Below are 6,765 nucleotides of genomic sequence, written 5' to 3' on the forward strand. Positions count from 1 at the left end.
CATCTCCTCTTCCTCCATCCCCCCCAACATCATCATCTCCTCCTCCATAACCCCCAACATCATCATCTCCTCCTCTGTCCCCCCCAATATCATCATCTCTTCCTCTATCCCCCCAATATCATCATCTCCTCCTCCATCCCGCCCCAATATCATCATCTCCTCCTCCATTCCCCCCCAGCATCATCATCTCCTCCTCCATTCCCCCCCAGCATTATCATCTCCTTCTCCATCCCCCCCAACATCATCATCTCTTCCTCCATCGCCCCCAACATCATCATCTCCTCCTCCATCCCCCCCAATATCAACATCTCCTCCTCCATCCCCGCCAACATCATCATCTCCTCTTCCATTCCCCCCAATATCAGCTCTTCCTCCATCCCCCCCCCAATATTATCATCTCCTCCTCCATCCCCCCCAACATCATCATCATCTCCTCCACCCCCCCCAAACATCATCATCTTCTCCTCCATCCCCCCAACAAACATCATCATCTCCTCCTCCATCCCCCCCCCAACATCATCATCTCCTCCTCCATCCTCTCCCAACGTCGTCATCTCCACCTGCATCACCCCAATGTCGTCATCTCCACCTGCATCACCCCAACATCATCCCTTCCTCCTCCATCATCTGCTCGTCCTGTATCAGGTCTCCATCCATCATCAACGCCACCTCCTCCAACTCTTCCTCTGTCCTCTTGCCCTTCGTCACTATCTCCTCCTCTGTCACCTACCACCACTTCCTCCTCCATCACCACCACCTCCATCACTGCCACCACCACAACCTCTTCCAACACCACCTTCACCTCCATCACTACCACCACCTCCTCCATCAGTCTACTCTTTCTCCATCATTGTCTACTCTTTCTCCATCACCACCACCACTTCAACTCTACCTCCTCCTCCTAAACTATCTCCTCCATTGTTATCTTCACCTCTTCCATCATTGTCTGTTCTTTCTCCATCGTCGTCTGCTCTTTCTCGATCATCATCTCCTCCTCTATCACCACCTCCTCCATAACCACCACCTACATCGTGACCTTCACCTCTTCCATTATTGTCTACTCTTCCTCCATCATCATCTTCTCATCACTGCCACTTTCACCTCTGTCATCATCTACTCTTTCTCCATCACCACCTCCTCCACCATAATCACCTCCCTCCATCATCACCTTCACCTCTTCCATCATTGTCTACTCTTTCTCCATCATTGTCTCCTCCTCCATCATCATCTGCTCCTCCTCCATCATCACCACCTCCTCCATCAGCACAGTCTTTATCATCTGTCCTGGAATCATATAATGCTTAAGGTCCTTGTGAAGATGTGTGGCTCAGGTTGTAGGTGTGGTTGTTGGCTAGTTCACTGAGCTGGCTGATTATTCTACAGACATTTCATCATCATGCTAAGTAACATCATCAGCGTGATCGCCAATGAAGCGATGTTGTTCTACTCTGCTTGGTATTTATATGATCTAGTCTGTTAAGTTGGGTTGTGTCAAATCATTTCCGGTTCTGTTCTGCATGGGTTTGTATATGGGGTCTAATTCCACATGTTTGTTAATTGCATTACGGGTTGAAAACCAGGCTTCTAGGAATTCTCATGCGTGTCTGTGGTTGACTTGAGCTAGGATGGCCTTCATTGTCCGAGTGCACTGAGATGAGAGAAAGTTTGTCATGTCGTTTTGCTGCTAGCTGCTATTTGTGTGTCCTGATGGCTGGTTTCCTTCTGGTCTGGCTGATGTAATGTTTGTTGCAGTCATCGCAACAAAGATATTTTTAAAACTAAGATCATGGGTATGGGACCTTTGGTCCTTGTGAGTGTTTGTCGTAGAGTGGCTATGGGTTTATGTGCTAACATGATTCCTAGTGGTTGCAGGAGTTTCATCAGTTCTGATATGTTCTTGGTATACGGTAGTGTGGCCCATGTTTGGGGCATACTGTGTCATCTTGCCATTCTCTATCTAGTAGGCAGCTGTGGAAGTTGTTGGGATATCCGTTGTTAGCAAAAACCTCATATAGGTGCCCTTTCTCCTACTGTCAGGGTAGAATGAGTGACCAACGGGGAGTTCCAAACCACAGTAAATAGGAAGGCAACCCACACTGACCAAATCCTCAATTTCCACAGCAATAACCCCAATGTCCAGTGGTAGGACACTATTCAAACAGGCCGCAACTCATTGCAATATGCCAGAACTATGTAGGAAGAGCACCTACACAAAGTCCTTGCTAACAATGGATATCCCGACAACTTCATCCTCAGGTGCCTACTTGACAGACAACAGCAAGAGGACACAGTATGCCCCAAACATGGGCCACACTACCCTATATCAAGAACATATCAGAACTGTCAACGAGATCCAGCGAATCATGGGATCATAGGAATCATGGTAGCACACAAACCCACAGCCACACTATGACAAACACTCACAAGGACCAAAGGTCCCATACCCATGACATGCAGGACCAACATAGTTTACAATGACTGCAACAAATATTACATCGGCCAGACCGGAAGGAAACTAGCCATCAGGATACACAAACACCAACTAGCAGCAAAAGGACACAACGAGCTTTCCCTCATCTCAGTGCACTCGGACAATGAAGGCCATCAATTTACCTGGGACAACATGACCATCCTAGCTCAAGACAACTACAGAGATGCACGGGAATTCCTAGAGGCCTGGTTTTCAACCCATACTGCAATCAACAAACACATGGAATTAGACCCCATATACAATGCCATACAGAACAGAACTGGAAATGACACAACCCAATTTAACAGACCGGATCATATAACTACCTGGCAGAGTAAAACACATCGCTTCAGCGGAGGCTGCACTGATGATGTTACCCAGCGTGGTGATGAAACGTCTGTACAATAACCAGTCAGCTTGGCGAGCAAGTCAACAACCTCATCATATAATGCTGCTCATTACATGTCCACTCTGTACACAACAGATGACAATTTTGATCTATGCTTGTCCACTGTCTTCAATGTTCCCACAACCTTCAGTCAAACTTTATGTAGAATTCCTGGTTTTGTTGTTTCTCATCTCACCGCAGACCAATCCCAGAATCCCCCTTTCATTAATATCCAGTAGTTATTCCTTCCGCCTCAATGTTATCCAAGTTTCTGTACTAATTGATGTGGTAGACCTCACAAGCATCCTGTAGATTTGTCCTTTGAGTTTCAATGATACTTTTCTATCACATAACTTTTCACTGCTGCACTTCCAAAGAATACAGCCAGAGCTAATCTGTTGCTTAATTACCTTTTCTGTGCTTCCACGTTCTGACACCACTGAATCCAAGTATCTAAAACTAATCACTTTTTCCAAGTCTTCGCTTATAAACTTTACAGCTTTACTCTGATCCTCCTTCTAGATCAAACTGATGGTCTAGAAATTGACTCGTTGATATACTGATCTTCATAACCCTGACATAAAATGCTTTTCTCCAGATTTTCATTTTCTCACATCATCCACAATTGATACCTCAACATCATTTGCAAGTATCATTGAATATATCCCTTACCGTCACATTCACTCATTTAGAACATCCATGATGATTAGAAAGAGAAGGGGCATCCTTGCCAATACTTGATGTAATCTGATTCTGGCTTCAAAACTCTTACTCTTCACCACACTTACTCTTATTCTGTAATAGTTGCACATATTTCTCAGGAACTGCACAAGTTCTAGCACATCTCTAAACTTCTTCTCTAGTCACCTATTCATAATTCTGCTCAAATGCATATATATTTCTCCTTAAGTAATCAGACCAAAGCTTTATGCAATACTCTGTTTTGTCTGACTGGTACCTTATAACATTGTAGCAAGGTTGCTCCACTTTTTACTCAATGCACCTTGGAATAAAGACCACTATTCCAATTGCCTTCTTAATTACTTGCTTTACTTGCACGTTGACTATTTGTGACTAATGAGTAAGGACTGTCTACAGAGTCTGCAATCTCTCTTCACTGACGTTATATTTTGCTTTCCTATTCTTCCTACCAAATTAGGTAATCTCTCATATTCCCATATTGCATTCCATCTGAATTTTTTTAAATCCATTGTCTGAACCTATCTGCATTCCTTTTAAGACTCTTTGTGTTGCTTCACAACTTGGTTTCCTACGTATCTTTGTTTCATCAGCAAATTTGGCTACAATACTTTGAATACCTTCATCCAAATCATTAAAATAGATAGTGAATAGTTGTGATCCCTGCAGTGAGCCATGTGACACTACACCAATAACAGTTTGCTTACCTGAAAATGCAACATTTCACTTTCCTGTTAGTTAAACAGACCTCTATGCTAATATATTACCCCAAGACCATGAGCTCCAGTGTAGTAAACATTTTTGTGGCACCTTACACTTGAAAATCCAAGGTCAGAAGTTACACCACACCACATTATAGTCCATCAGGTTTATTTGAAATCACAAGCTTTCATAGCACTGCCCCTTCATTACCTGGTGTTGAGTGATTTCTGACTTTGTCCACCCCAGTCCAACACCGGCACCTCCACATTTTGAAAATCCAAATAAACTTCATCAACTGACTTCTCCTTTCTTGTTACATCCTCAGAGAACCATTTTTTTTGTTTCTCAAAGGGTTGAGTGTCTTTAGAATCCCCTTCCTTAAAAGCCAGTGGATCCTTAATTGATAAATATTTTAAAGGCAGAGGTAACTGGATTCTTGGTTACCGAAGGGGTGAAAGATTATTAGGGATGTGCAAGAACAAACAGTTAAGGTTAAAATCAGATCAGCCATGATTGTATTGAATGGTGGATCAGGCTCGAAGGGCCGAGTGGCCTATTCTTGTTTCTTCTCTGTATGTTGACTGGCTGATAGATTTAAAATTTTCTAAATATTCTGCTCGAACTTCCTTAATAATGAATTCTAGGATTTTTCCAATGGCAGCTGTGATGCTTGCTGTCTACTTCCTTTCTTGGATAATGTTACATTTGCAGTGTTCTAATCTGCTGGGACTCTATCAGGTTTAGAGAATTTTGAACGATATTATAAGTATCTTCACAAGCTCAGTAGCCAATTCTTTAAAATACTTAATGAAACTGAAACCCACCAGAATCCAAGATAGAAGTGGATTTTTCTGTTTAAAAATTAGAAACTTAATAATTTGAGCTTTATTGGCTTATATTTGGGTTGACCAGTACTCTGGGTAACTGACGCAGATTCAAAACCAGATGTAGGAACTTCAAACTAACTGATGATAAATTACATTGAAATAGCTTCTTTAAGGAGGTAAAGTTGCCTAAAGTGTCATAGGTGCCTTCTCAGATGTAAATATGACATCAGGTCATATGAGGAGACATTAGGACAGATTACCAAAAGCTTGATGTGGAGGTGTCAGTGTTGCACTGGGGTGGGCAAAGTCAGAAGTCCATATGACACCAGGTTATAGTCCAACATGTTTATTTGCAGTCAAATGACAAAGGAGCAATGCTTCGAAAGCTTGTGATTTCAAACAAACCTGTTGGTTATAGCCTAGTGTCATGTGACTTCTGACTTTAGTAAAAACTTGGTGGAAGAGATGGGTTTAAGAAGCATCTCAATGGAGCAGAAAGAGGTGCAGAAGTTTAGGGAGAGAATTATGGATCATGCAGCTCCAGTAGAGAAACAGGGAATCAGAGGTACGTTTAAGTAGTCTGAAACTTCACTCAAAAATGTTGTGAATCTTTAGAATCTACCCTAGAGCTGTGGATGTTCAGTTGTTGAATATATTTGAACTACACAGACATCAGTACATTCTGGACAGTAATGGAGCTGAGGGAAATGGGGGTAATGCAGTAAAATAGAGTTGACATAGAAGATGATTTATTGGTGTATTGAATAATGGAGTAGACTTGAAGGGGCTGAATAGCCAGCTCCAGCTCTTATTTCTTATATTAACCACTTTTGGAGTAAAGAAACTTGATTCATTTGCAGCTATTTTGTATTTATGGTCCCCTGCTTTTTGATTTTCTCACAAGAGGAAATACCCTCTCCAAGCCATTTATAAATTAATGACTGTTACCAAGTTGTTGCTAAATGTTCTATTTTCTGAAGAAAGCTCATCCTGCTTAATCCTTCCCAATATCTATAATTGCCCTGATGGAGACAGCTTGTCTACGGACTGAGAAAGCTCATCTACATGTTCTTTTGGGCAATTAGGGACGGGCTTTGATCATTGGACTGGTCAATCATGCCCATATTCGAAACATGAATAAAAAGAATCAACAATAAGAAAAGATTACATTTATGCAGTGCCTTTAATAAAATGTTCCAAGTTGCTTCACAGAAAAATGACACCAAATCGCAGAGGAAGATATTGGGCAGATGATCGAAACATTGGTCAGCAGGGTAAGTACTAAGGAGTATTACGTATTAAGAGGGAAGTGAGACTGAGAGGAAGAGAGGATTGTGCAGAGCTACTGGACAACTGAAGGTCCTGTCCCCAAAAGTCAAATGATTAAAATTGGGAGACCAGAAATATCAGTGCACAAATGGGATTGTGAGATGAGAGGAGGCTACAGAGATATGAAGAGGAGAGGTCAAGGAGGATTTGAAAATGAAGGTGAAAATGTTAACATCAATACAATGCTTGACTGAGAGCAACTGTTGGTGGACGAACATAATTGATAAGCAATTGGCACATGATGTGAATTGAGATACAAACAGCAGTTTTGGATGACCTCAACTTGGAGCCGGAAGAATGTTGGAGACCAGCCAGGAGGTAATTGGAATAATTAAATCAATAAAGTAATT

This window comes from Rhincodon typus, chromosome 11 (assembly GCF_021869965.1).
Source record: "Rhincodon typus isolate 14 chromosome 11, sRhiTyp1.1, whole genome shotgun sequence".
Taxonomy (NCBI): Eukaryota; Metazoa; Chordata; class Chondrichthyes; order Orectolobiformes; family Rhincodontidae; genus Rhincodon; species Rhincodon typus.